The sequence below is a fragment of the Ovis canadensis genome, chromosome 21 (assembly GCF_042477335.2).
Source record: "Ovis canadensis isolate MfBH-ARS-UI-01 breed Bighorn chromosome 21, ARS-UI_OviCan_v2, whole genome shotgun sequence".
Taxonomy (NCBI): Eukaryota; Metazoa; Chordata; class Mammalia; order Artiodactyla; family Bovidae; genus Ovis; species Ovis canadensis.
The window spans coordinates 43,823,205-43,836,595 of NC_091265.1; the positions used below are offsets into that span (position 1 = coordinate 43,823,205).

Below are 13,391 nucleotides of genomic sequence, written 5' to 3' on the forward strand. Positions count from 1 at the left end.
TTAGTCACAGTAATAATAATGCTAGCCACTAACATGTTTGGGGCACCTACTCTGAGCCACACAACTCTTCTAAATGCCTTCTTGCAATTACAATTCGCAACAGTTAGACACCATGTCTTACATCTCCTGCATTGGCAGGCAGGTCCTTCACCCGGGAAGCCCTCACTGGTGTATGCTTGTCTCAGACTAATAATATTGTACACATTATTTCAATTATACTACAATAAAATGGGTCTCTTTTAAAAAAAAAAAAGGAGTGCATCTTAACACTCAAAATCAATCAATAATCGCAAAATGTGAGATCATGTATAAATACCTTTTGCAAATAAAAGAAATGGGGCTAAGTCACAAGTCCAAAGTGTGGAATCTCCCCTCTATCCCTAAATTCACACAGCCACTGTCTTATTTTCTATAACAACTGATTAGTTTTCCCGATCAGAGTGCACAATACAGACCCTACAGTGTCTGATACATTTTGCCCAGCACAACACTTTCTAGGTCTTTCATATTGTTGTATGTATCAATCATATATTTCTTGTTTATTAGTAGCAATCCATTCCTTGTATAGATGCACAAATTGTTTCCCGCCTGTTAAGGACACTTGGTAGTTTCCAGTTTGAATTACTGTGAATAAAGGATATATAAGCATTCATGGACAGAACTCTTTGTGAACCTATGTTTTCATTTACCTTAGATAAATATCTAAGAATTCTTTGGCCATAGGCAAGTTTAAAAGAAACTACCAAACAATCCTACAAAGAGGTTGTTTAATTTTACTTTCCATTAGCACTGTATAAGAAGTTTGCTTGCTCTCCATTCTCAACAAAATGATGTTGTCACATTTTCAAGTGTTAACATCTCTAGTGGGTACCTAGTGAAAGTGTTAGTCACCCAGTCGGGTCTGGCTCTTTGCAACCCATGTAATGTAGCCAGGCTTCTCTACCCATGAAATTTTCCAGGCAAGAAAATGTTATTGCAATGGACTGAAACACATATAAAACATGGTTAAAGATACTAAAGAAAAATAACTAGCTTTCTTTGGTAGAAATGATGGTACGGGGAGGGAGGAGGGAGGGGGTTCAGGATGGGGAACACATGTATACCTGTGGCAGATTCATGTTGATGTATGGCAAAACCAATACAATATTGTAAAGTAATTAACCTCCAATTAAAATACATAATTTATATTTAAATAAATAAATAAACCTATCAGGGACTTGCTTAAAAAAAGAAACTAAATTATTATCTTGAAAATTAGAAAATGAAGGTGAGGTAAACATTTCTTTTTTTTTTTTTTATGCTGCAAAAAGCTTTATTGTTTCCATTTGGTCCAAGGCTTGAGAGAGGGCTCCAGGATGTTAAAAAGCTGCCTAGTGGCTGCAGAGAGGGGCTTCAGGCAGCCCTGATGTTAGGTGGGTTCTTCAATGGCCACTGGTCTCCAGAAGCTCCTAGTCGTGCTTGAGGGTAAGCCTTTCAAAGAGATACTCGCCCAACCCAGCCTGGGGACCAGCCAGCCTGCGGAGGTTGGTCAGGTGGTCACCCATCTTCTTGATGAGTTTCACTTCCTCATCTAGGAAGTGGTTCTCCAGGAAGTCACAGATGTGGGGGTCTCCGAGGGCAGAAGCCAGGCCATGCAGATCCAGCAGGGCTTGATTCAGGTTCTTCTCTACGAGAAGGGCGGCTTCCATAGCGTCCTGGGTTTTACCCCACTCATCTTGAGATGGCTTCTGCATGTCCAGGAAGAGGGCGCAGCCGCCACGCTGGTTTTGCAGTTTCAAGAGACGTTCCGCGCCCTCGCGTTTCTCCTTGGCCAATTCGCGAAAAAAGTGACCCACTCCTTCCAGGACCACATCGTCACGGTCGAAATAGAAGCCCAGAGAGAGGTAGGTGTAGGAGGCCCGCAGTTGCATGTTAACCAGGCGGTTGACGGCGGCCTCCACCTCGGTAGAATAATTCTGACGAATCTGGGAGCTCATGATTGGTCGGTAATAAGGAGTTAAAAAATGGTGGCTGGTCCCGGTGATCGCGGACAGCTGAGTGGCTGACTCCGGAGGTTGCGACTGGAAAAAAGGTTGGAGGGTGGTCGGAGGCTGGAGCAAGGGGCGTCCCTGGGTCTGTTCCGTCCAAGCACTGTTGAAGCAAGAGACAGATCCGCGGGCCGCCGAGCGCACTTCCGAGGTAAACATTTCTATATGAACTATGGTGATGGATACACAATCTGTGCATGTGATAAAATTGCTTTGAGGTTAACTTACTTACACACAAATGAGTATAAATAAAAATGGGGAAATCTGAAGAAGATCAATCATATGTGGGGTTTCCCCAGTGGCTCAGAGGGAAAAGAATCTTCCTGCAATGGGGAAGATGAGGGCTCGATCCCTGGGTGTGGAAGATCCCCTGGAGAAGGGAATGGCTACCCACATCAGTATTCTTGCTTGGCAAATTCCAAAGACATCCTGGGTGTGATATTGCATTATAACTTTTCAAAATGTTCCCTTTGGTGGAAACTGCTCAAGGGTACACAGGACCTCTCTATATTATTTCTTGCACCCCTATGTGAATCTACAATTAACTCGAAAGAAAAAGTTTAATTTAAAAATCTTCACTAGCAGCATTTTCACAGATAATATTTTATTGAATGTAGTCTTGAAAAGGGCACATTCTTCTCAGCATATTTTCCTTATGAATGAGAATATACAAGTGAAGAATTCTTATAAATCTACCTTCTTATGCCCTCAACCTCCTGCCATTCTACACAATCTAGACGTCCAACATCAAGGTGACAAATTCAGCACTCCTTATGAATTAACGTTCCTTTAGTGAAATTACACACTTTTATTAAAATAGTCAACTCTATTTATTTAATGCTTTCAAATAAGCCTTTTAATCATAGTTGATTATGCTTGATCATGAATAACTAATGATGAGTAATAATCATAATGACAGTGACTGACGATGGTGTTGATAATAATAACCGTGGGCGTTGTGGGGCTGGTGGTGCTGCTTGTAATGAGGATAATGTGGATGGTGATGGACTCATTGATGGTAAGTTACTTGAAAGGAGGCATTAGACTGTAGTTTCTCAAACAGCAAGTTGACTTCCCCAATAAAAGGAAAATTAACACACTTGGGACCCAAGAACATAATTCACAGCCCAAGTGTAAATCAAAACTCTAATTGTCCTTTGCTAAGGGCCCCAGTCTCTGAAGTGACTGCCTCCCAGGAGAAGTTCTGCTCATATACATATAAACACACCCACATATCTCCCTACCTCATGGACCATTTTTTCATGATGGTGCTGGCCCCTTTCAGTAAATTTAGGATTAGATGTAAATCTATATGGTCCTCTCATCTCCTAATATTGATTTGCTAACTGTCAAAATTGAGGCATTTCCAAATACTTCCAGGAGACTGTGTACAGTTGTACATCGGCAGAGGTATTTAATTACAATTTAAACAATTCTATGAGAAAAATATTTCTTTCATCACCTCTTGTGTCTGATGCAGGCTATTTTCAACCCTGTGTTTACCTTCATCTCTGGGTGGTTTTTCTTTCTGTGTTGTGTTCTCATGGGCGGCAATCCTGAGGTTCTGAAAGTCTGGTAGAACTGGAGGTAGGAATTGTAGTGACTGATATCAAATATGGGGTCATGTTTTCCTATTTTATATTGTTAGAGGATTGTGGGAGTCAATAATTAAGTCAGTGCTGTCTAGGATTTTCCCATCTGCACCTCACGAAGTAAATACTGTTCAGTCTATATGGCCCTGTGATTTCTGGCAATGGTATATTCTAGGTAGATTTTCTGTTTCTTAAGTTTTAAGAGGTGGAATTTGAGTAGAAGGGAATTTGTAAGATATTTTTAATCTATTGTTGCTCCCTGCGAGAATTTTTTTCTTTTTTACAATTAACAGAAATAATAAAAAAATCTTAGTTACCTCCATAGCAATTATTATAAAGTTGGCAATTTAACCATCAGTAATTTAACATGTAGAGTTTATAGTGCAATTCAGATTTTCTTGTCTTCATGCTATTGATATAATTAAGGATTTTTATACCTAGAAAAAAATATGTAGTTAGTGCTGAAGTTACTGTTATAGGAATGAGACAATGCATTATAAAGTGATACATTAAAAAAGCAGGTTACAAAGATGATTTAAAATACATGTATGCTTATACACATATAGATACATATGTGAAAGTGAAATGACATGCTCAGTCATGTTGGACTCTGGGACCCTGTGGACTGTAGCCCACCAGGCTCCTCTGTCCATGGGATTCTCCAGGCAAGAATGTTGGAGTCAGTTGCCATGCCTTTCTCCAACGGATGTTCCCAACCCAGGGATGGACCCCTCAGTCTTCTGCATTGCAAGCAGATACTTTACCATCTGAGCCACCAGAGACCCCTGGATAACATATTTTTGTTGATATTCAGTCACCAAGTCATATCCAACTCTTTGCGAACCCATGGACTTCAGCATGCCAGGCCTCCCTGACCTTCATCATCTTCCAGAGTTTCCTCAAGTTCATGTCCATTGAATCAGGGATGCATATATGCACTGAAGGATTGAAAAACACCTAAAACAATAGTAATGACTATTGCTTGTCTCCAAGGAGCCAGAAGATTATTTTATTTTTGCTTATTTGTATTCTTGATTTTCTGCAATGCACATATACTGGCTTGGTAATATTTTTTCTTAAATTAATTAATTAGTTTATTTATTTTTGCCTGCACTGGGTCTTTGGAGTTGCACAAGGGATTCTCTAGTTGCATCAGGTAAAGGCTACTCTCTAGTTCTGTGTGCAAACTTCTCACAACAGTGGCTGATCTTGTTGCACAGCACAGGATCTAGGGCACAGGCTTCAGTACTTGCAGAACTCAAGCTTAGAGGTTGTGGTACACGGGCTTAGTTGCTCTGTGCCATGTGGGATCTTCCCAGACCGGAGATCAAACTCACGTCGCCTGTGCTGACAGACAGATTCTTAACTACTGAACCACCAGGGAAGTCCTGATCATTTTTCTTTAATGCATCTGAAATTGCCCATAAAATCTATCATCTCTGTCCAAAAATTCAATAAATTAACTTCACTAAAGAATAATAAACTGCTACAAAGAAGATAATCTAGAACAAGGTAACATAGTTTAGTGGACAAATAACAACCTGGTAGACAGAAGTCCTAAGGTTTAGTTAGACCCAGTTCTGTGTCTTCCTACTTTTACGCCTTCTGGTAACTTATTTGGGCTTCATTGGTGGCTCAGAGGGTAAAGCATCTGCCTGCAATGCAGGAGGCCTGGGTTCGATCCCTGGGTCAGGAAGATCCCCTGGAGAAGGAAATGGCAACCCACTCCAGTGTTCTTGCCTGGAGAATCCTATGGACAGAGGAGCCTGGTAAATTTTAGAACTTCTGTTTCCTACAGAATAGGAAAATAATATACCATTCCCCTTTGTATATGTATGTACATACAATATAAGACATCAAGGATAAAACACATTCAATCGCAACATTGCTTAAACCTCTAGGTGCCTCAATTTGTAAGGCTACACACTTGGGCAAAGAGAAGAGTTCATGATCAGAATAAAGCAGTTTCAGTTTCAAGTTCTTCATAATTAGAAAGTCTCTGGAAAGTCACTTAGTGTCTGGCACTTCCGTTTTCTCCACATAAACATGTGAATGAAAATTCTGCTCTAAACACATTTCTCCTCATAAGCAAAACTTTTCAGAGGAGTTAATGAGAATGACTTTTGAAGAGCAATATACAAAAGTTAGTAACTGTATAAATAACCAATGAAAATAGTGCAAATTTAAGACTTTAACTTAAAGAATACCTGTCAGAAAAAGGATATCTATAAGTATCATATCCAGCAATGATGATCCATGCTTCTTAGGACATGTCTGTAACTTAAGTACTTTGTCATTAAGGAGATGATGGTTTGATATCATGATCAAAAAATGAAAATAAGAACAATAATAAAGTATCTGATGAGTATTTACTGTGAAATAACCTATATGTCAGGGCCCAGGCTTCATGAGAGATGAATTAATTAGAATCTCTCTGGGTGGAACATAGATATCAACACTTTTTACATGTTGCAAGTGATTATAATATACAGCCGATGTTGAGTACCATTGCTTTAGGGCCTGATCCAAGTGAAACACAAGGAAAACATTCCTGACATCTACTGACAACTCACATTTGTATAAGATATGACATCTTGAAAAAAAGATTCTAGCTGCATTATCTCATATTGTTTCCACAACCACCTTAGAAATTATTATCACTCATCTCTTCATCTTTCAGATACAGAAATTGACTTGAAACTCAATAACACTATCATATTGTAACTACCATATCCCCCTGACACTTCATCAATCTGAGATAGGTTACTGGATGTTCACATTCAGTCAGTATTTAGGACTTGCAGAAATGATGGAATTTCATTTCTGAAACAAAATGTATCTCTAATATTAACTCTACTGCTTATTACCTACAGGATTGAGGTTCTCAAACTTGAAACCTTCTTCAGCCTCATCTGGAGACAGTGTGATATGCAGATCACTGGGCCCCATCCCAGAGTTCCTGACTTGGTAGGTCTGGGGTGAGGCCTGAGAATCTGCATCTCTAATGCCTTCATGTAATGCCAATGATGCTGGTCCAGGAACTGCACTTTAAGACCCACTTAGGCTATTTCAGAACCATGAAAGTGATAGCAGCTCCAGATCTCGCCCCCTTTTTGGCTCATCTTTGAAATACTCAGGGTCTTGTCTTCCTCCCAAAACAACCATCAAGATGAGGGAATATTCATTAGGAAAGACATCAGGATCTCACAGCTGGCCCAGATTCTCAAAACTAGCTTCACCAAGCAGTGCAAGAAGCAGCCTTTCATGCAATTCTTCTCTTACATCACACAGGTCCCCCAAGGAGAATGGCTGCAGAAAATCACTCTACAGTGACTGAGTTCATTCTTGGAGGTTTAACAAGTCAACCAGAGCTCCAGCTCCCCCTCTTCTTCCTCTTCCTTGGGATCTACTCAGTCACTATGGTACGGAACCTGGACATGATAACACTGATTTGTCTGAATACTCAGCTTCACACTCCCATGTACTCTTTACTCAGCAACCTGTCCTTTGTGGATCTCTGCTACTCCTCTGTCACTACCCCTAAGATGCTGGTGAACTTTGTGTCAGAGAAGAACATCATCTCCTATGCAGGGTGCATGTCGCAGCTCTACTTCTTCCTGGTGTTTGTCATTACTGAGAGTTACACACTGACAGTGATGGCCTATGAGCGCTATGTTGCCATCTGCAGACCTCTGTTTTACAACATCATCATGTCTCAGCGAGCCTGCTTCTTGCTGTTGGCTGGGGTCTATGTCATGTCATCATTGGCTCAACCATAGAGAATATCACCTTGTTGAAATTGCCCTATTGTGAGACACTCATCAGTCATTATTACTGTGACATACTTGCCCTTATGAAGCTCTCCTGCTTTAGCACCTATCATATTGACATGATAGTATTCTCTTTGGCTGGATTTGACATCATAGTCACCAGTTTAACAATCCTTGTTTCCTATGCCTTCATCCTGTCCAGTATCTTCCGCATCAGAACCACAGAGGGAAGGTCCAAATCTTTTAGCACCTGCAGCTCCCACTTTGCAGCCATAGGGATGTTCTATGGAATGACTGCCTTCATATACTTGAAACCCTCCACAGCCAGTTCGCTGGCCCAGGAGAATGTGGCCTCCGTGTTCTACACTGCAGTGATCCCCATGCTGAACCCTCTGATCTACAGCTTGAGAAATAAGGACGTAAAGGCTGCCAAGCAGAAAACCCTGAGAGGAAAGTGTTTCAAGGCAAATGTTATTACTCTTTCTTAGTTTTAAAAGTTGTTATGAATCCCAGAGGGAAGCCCTAAGAATGCTTGCACACCCGTGATGGGAAGCAGTCCCTTCTCTGGATGGCTGGGAGACTGTACCTGCCTCCTTCCCTCTTCCTTTCCATCCACCTTCTCCTCTGATTTCTTCATCTTTTCCCTCATTTGGAAAGCATATTCTATATCCTGATTCCCTTAATAAATCCCACTATGTTGATTGGATTTTAACAAAGTTTTAAACATTCACAGACTCACACATAGAGAAAGTAGTGTTTACCATTGAGTAGAGGAAAGCAGGGATGGGCAAGGTAAGAGTAGGGGATTGAGAGACACAGACTACTCTATATAAAATGAATAGGCAACAAGGATATAATGTACAACACAGGGAAATATAGCCATTATTTCTTAATAACTCTGCATGCTAAGTCGCTTCAGTCATGACCAACTCCTTGTAACCATATGGACTATAGCCCTCCAGGTTCCTCTCTCCATGGGGTTTGCCAGGCAAGAATATCAGAGTGGGTTGCCATTTCTTCCCGTAGATGATCCTTCTGATGCAGAGATCAAACACACATCTCTTATGTCTCCTTAACTGTAAGTTCAGCTCAGTCACTCAATTGTGTCTGAGTCTTTGTGACCCCATGGACTGCAGCCTGCCAGACTTCCCTGTCTATCACCAACTCCTGGAGCTTGCTCAAACTCATGTCCATCGTGTCTATGATTATATCCAACCAACTTATCCTCTGTCATCCCCTTCACCTCCTGTCTTCAATCTTTCCCAGCATCAGAGTCTTTTCCAATGAGTCACTTCTTTTACTGTGAGTGAAGCTACAGTTTTCTAATTGTAAATGGAGTATACTATAAATACTATTGAATAAGTGTGTTCTATATCTAAAACTAGTATAATATTGTATATCAATTACACCTCAATAAAACATTAAACTTTCAACAGTGAGTTTGAAATTCACCTTTTTATCAATTTCTATGTAGAAAATATTACTTAGTTTAGAATCTACTTTTTGCACTTGGGGGTACACAAGGCAGAGAGAGGTGGAATAAAAGTCTCCGGCAAGTGATGTCCAGAGCCTTCTTCATCTAAACATCTTCCTCTTCTCTCCTCCACTCCTCTCTAATCTCTATATAAGGACTCCTACTTGATCCCTTCATGTAACTGAGTAACAATAATAATGATGTCAGCCACTAACATCTTTTTCAACCTTTACCTGAGCTCTGAAACTCTTCTAACACTTTATATGCATTATTTCAGTTACACCTCACAACAGTTAGGTACTACTCTTTTCCCCATTTCACTATGGAAACGTAGTTTGGTAACTTGCTGAAGGTCACACATCTGGTGAACAAAGACACTGGGAATGAAGCCCACGTCTCAGTGACTTTGGAGCCCACACTCTTGTCTCTCAAATGTCCCCTTTGTTTTAACCTGGCACCTCCTTTGAACAGTCAATTACCTGCCTGAATTGTGCTCTTCCAATTTCAAATGCCTCCTAAAATCAGTTCCTCAGATCCCCACCATTTATCATCTGCCCTAGACTCCCCACGTTGATAGGCAACTTCTTCAGAACAAATAAGGAAACAGAGTGGCCAGCTCACCAGGTTTCCTGGCACTTCACCATGTTTCACACTGGAAGCCCCACCTGGGGAGATCACTCAGACCTAGAAAAACCAGGATGATTGCTCATCCAGATCATAAATTGCTGCCAAATTGCTTTCTGCTTAATTGACACAGAGACCTACTGCCAACGTTGCTCAGTAAATCCAGTGGCAATAAGACAAAATTTTCCCTATGCCCCTTTCTTTGTCACAATATCAAGGATACATGTTTCAGACTCAGCAGCCTGACACAGAGCAATGGATGTATAACATCTTCTCATGTATACCTATTTTTTGGTATTCTGTTTTATCAATCAGTGATTTATAATGATAAACATATATAACTCTACTTTTCTGCAGCAAAAGACAATAAATACAGTGAATGATTTTATTAGAGTTGATTTAGACTAAAGAAAAGTTGAGGATGCCCCCAAAGTGACTTCAGAATTGATGTGACTCCCAGCTGCTACTGTGACCATTGCCACCACAAATAAAGTCGCTCATAAAAGCCACTCAAAAATCAGTAAACAGCTAAACCTTGGGATCAAACATCACCTGGAAGCCTGTTAGAGAGACAAATTTGGGATCCCTGCTCCACACCTACGAAGTTACCGGGTGGGGTTCAGTAATCTGTGTTGTAATAGATATCCTGGTGTTTCCAACTTACACTAAAGAGTGAGAACCACCTCACTCCCACCTTTCAGATCTCACCAAAAATGCATTTAAAAATTAGTGGGAACTAATTCATATCCATGGCTCTAGCTATAAGGGACACTGGGTTCTGTAATTTTCAGCTTTTTACCTGAGTAGAACGAGGGTAGAATGCGTATGGAAAGAGCCATTCCCAACTATGTACTCTAACAACTTTTCCTGGGGAGTAGGGTATTCCACACTGGGGAGCACCGTTCTCACTCCCTGTGAGGAGTCACAGGCCCCTGTGTCATCTTACTAGTGAAGTAAAAATGGCCTTTCCTTTTCCTCTAAAAAATACTTATGGATTTAAACTTTTTTTTCCCCCTTCCAGTTTCTTTTGGTTGGTGTATTAAGGGGGAAGGGCTTCCCAGACAGCTCAGTGGTAAAGAATTCACCTGCCAGTACAGGAGACCTGGGTTTGATCCCTGGGTTGGGAAGATCCCTTGGATGAGGAAATGGCCACTGACTCCAGTATTCTTGTCTGAAGAATCCCAGGGATGGGGGAGCCTGGCGGACAACAGTCCATGGGATCACAGGAAACAGACACAATTACAAAGCATGTCTTAAGTCAAGAGCAACCCTAGATCTCCCAACCCAGTTTGGGAGCTCTTTGGAGAGTCTGCTCTCCCACAGGCTGAATACCTTCTAGAAGACAAAGAGTGGACGTGACCTGGAAGTGTCCACCAGCGTGTCCTACTTCTATGAGCTCCTGAAGTTCAGAGCAAGGATGAGACTCGTTGCTCCACCACTCTTTGTGGGAAAGAGGAACAGAGAGACATGTTCCTGCCAATATTAACCCGAGCTCCACTGTGTCCTGACCTTCCCTGTCCTGTGCCCCTGGGACAGGCAGGTACACCTGACCTGGGCTGATGAGGGTTTAGTGCACAGGATCTCTGGAGAAGAGCCATTTTTCATATCCATAGTTTTGTGTGAGTCAAAACTACACTTTTGTTGGTTACTAGTCATCCATGGCCTGAATATATCCACAAATTTGTTTCCTCACCTCTTGCTGGAAAGTTGGTTATTTCCAGTTTGGGCTATGATGAATAAAGAAGAGACAAGCATTCATGTATAAAATTCTTTATGATCATATATTTTCATTTAGCTTGGATGCATATCTAGCAGTGGAATTGTTTGACCATACACAAGTTCATAAGAAACTGCCAAAAGACTTTACTAAGAGATGGTTTAGTAATTTTCCAACAGCAGTGAACATCTAATCTATTGTGAGTAGGAGCCACAAAGGAGAAAACCAAAGCACAGGAGAAAACAAAAAACAATAATGCAAGGAAATTTGCTTACTGTAAATTAGATATTTGAAATGACATATTGAAAAAAAATACCTAAAAAAATGAAGAATGAATATCAAAACATATCCTCATTAAATTAAGAACCATGGAGTATAGATTTTTTTAGTTCTTTCTTAAAGAACTAGAAACAGTGACTAACCCAGAAGCAATGAGCCCCTGCAGGAATCCACTTTTGACCTTGAGACAACGTTTTCACCACTAAAAGAAAATGACTCTCTTAAAGACATGGTTGATTTCTGGTCTGAAGAATGGAACTGATGAGAGGAGCTCACAACACCTTGTCATATCAGATAAGAGAAAGAGACACGTATTCCCCAATGTTCACTGCAGCACTGTTTATAATAGCCAGGACATGGAAGCAACCTAGATGCCCATCAGCAGATGAATGGATAAGAAAGCTGCAGTACATATACACAATGGAGTATTACTCAGCCATTAAAAGGAATACATTTGAATCAGTTCTAATGAGGTGGATGAAACTGGAGCCGATTATACAGAGTGAAGCAAGCCAGAAAGAAAAACACCAATACAGTATACGAACACATATATATGGAATTTAGAAAGATGGTAGTGATAACCCTGTATGCAAGACAGAAAAAGACACACAGATGTATAGAACAGTCATTTGGGCTCTGTAGGAGAGGGAGAGGGTGGGATGATTTGGGAGAATGGCATTGAAACATGTATAATAACATAGAAGAAACGAATTGCCAGTCCAGGTTCAATGCAGGATACAGGATGCTTGGGGCTGGTGCACTGGGATGACCCAGAGAGATGGTGCAGGGAGGGAGGAGGAAGGGGTATTCAGGATGGGGAACACGTGTACACCCATGGCAGATTCATGTTGATGTATGGCAAAACCAGTACAATATTGTAAAGTAATTAACCTCCAATTAAAATAAATAAATTTAAATTTTTTTAGCTATTTAAAAAAGAGCTAATATTAGAGACTAATGATACTCTGTCCAAAAGACTCAAGAAGCAAACTGAAGAGAATTCCTCAGATCAAAAAGAGAAAATTTTGAGCAATAAAATGAGAATAAATGCAATGGACTGAAATTCATATAGTATGATTAAATTAATGAGACTATAGAGATACTAAAGAAAAATAACTCGTCATCTTTGGAGTGAAAGACACCAATTTATTATTTTGAAAATGAGAATGAAGGTGACTCTAGTGTTTTTTTTTTGTTTTGTTCTGTTTTTTTTTATTTTAGTTTTTTATTTTTTAAATTTTAAAATCTTTAATTCTTACATGCATTCCCAAACATGAACCCCCCTCCCACCTCCCTCCCCATAACATCTTTCTGGGTCATCCCCATGCACCAGCCCCAAGCATGCTGCATCCTGTGTCAGACATAGACTGGCGATTCAATTCACATGATAGTATACATGTTAGAATGTCATTCTCCCAAATCATCCCACCCTCTCCCTCTCCCTCTGAGTCCAAAAGTCCGTTATACACATCTGTGTCCCTTTCCCTATCTTGCATACAGGGTCGTCATTGCCATCTTCCTAAATTCCATATATATGTGTTAGTATACTGTATTGGTGTTTTTCTTTCTGGCTTACTTCACTCTGTATAATCGGCTCCAGTTTCATCCATCTCATCAGAACTGATTCAAATGAATTCTTTTTAATGGCTGAGTAATACTCCATTGTGTATATGTACCACAGCTTTCTTATCCATTCATCTGCTGATGGACATCTAGGTTGTTTCCATGTCCTGGCTATTATAAACAGTGCTGCGATGAACATTGGGGTACATGTGTCTCTTTCAATTCTGGTTTCCTCGGTGTGTATGCCCAGCAGTGGGATTGCTGGGTCATAAGGTAGTTCTATTTGCAATTTTTTAAGGAATCTCCACACTGTTCTCCATAGTGGCTGTACTAGTTTGCATTCCC

The 13,391-nt window shown here is 40.5% G+C and overlaps 2 pseudogenes; one reads left to right on the plus strand and one right to left on the minus strand.

Moving 5' to 3' along the window:
* Window positions 1-1,285: 1,285 nt before the first annotated feature.
* Window positions 1,286-2,157, minus strand: LOC138427315 (ferritin light chain pseudogene; annotated as a pseudogene).
* Window positions 2,158-6,924: 4,767 nt separating this feature from the next.
* LOC138427289 (olfactory receptor 8A1-like) lies at window positions 6,925-7,877 on the plus strand (annotated as a pseudogene).
* Window positions 7,878-13,391: the final 5,514 nt, after the last annotated feature.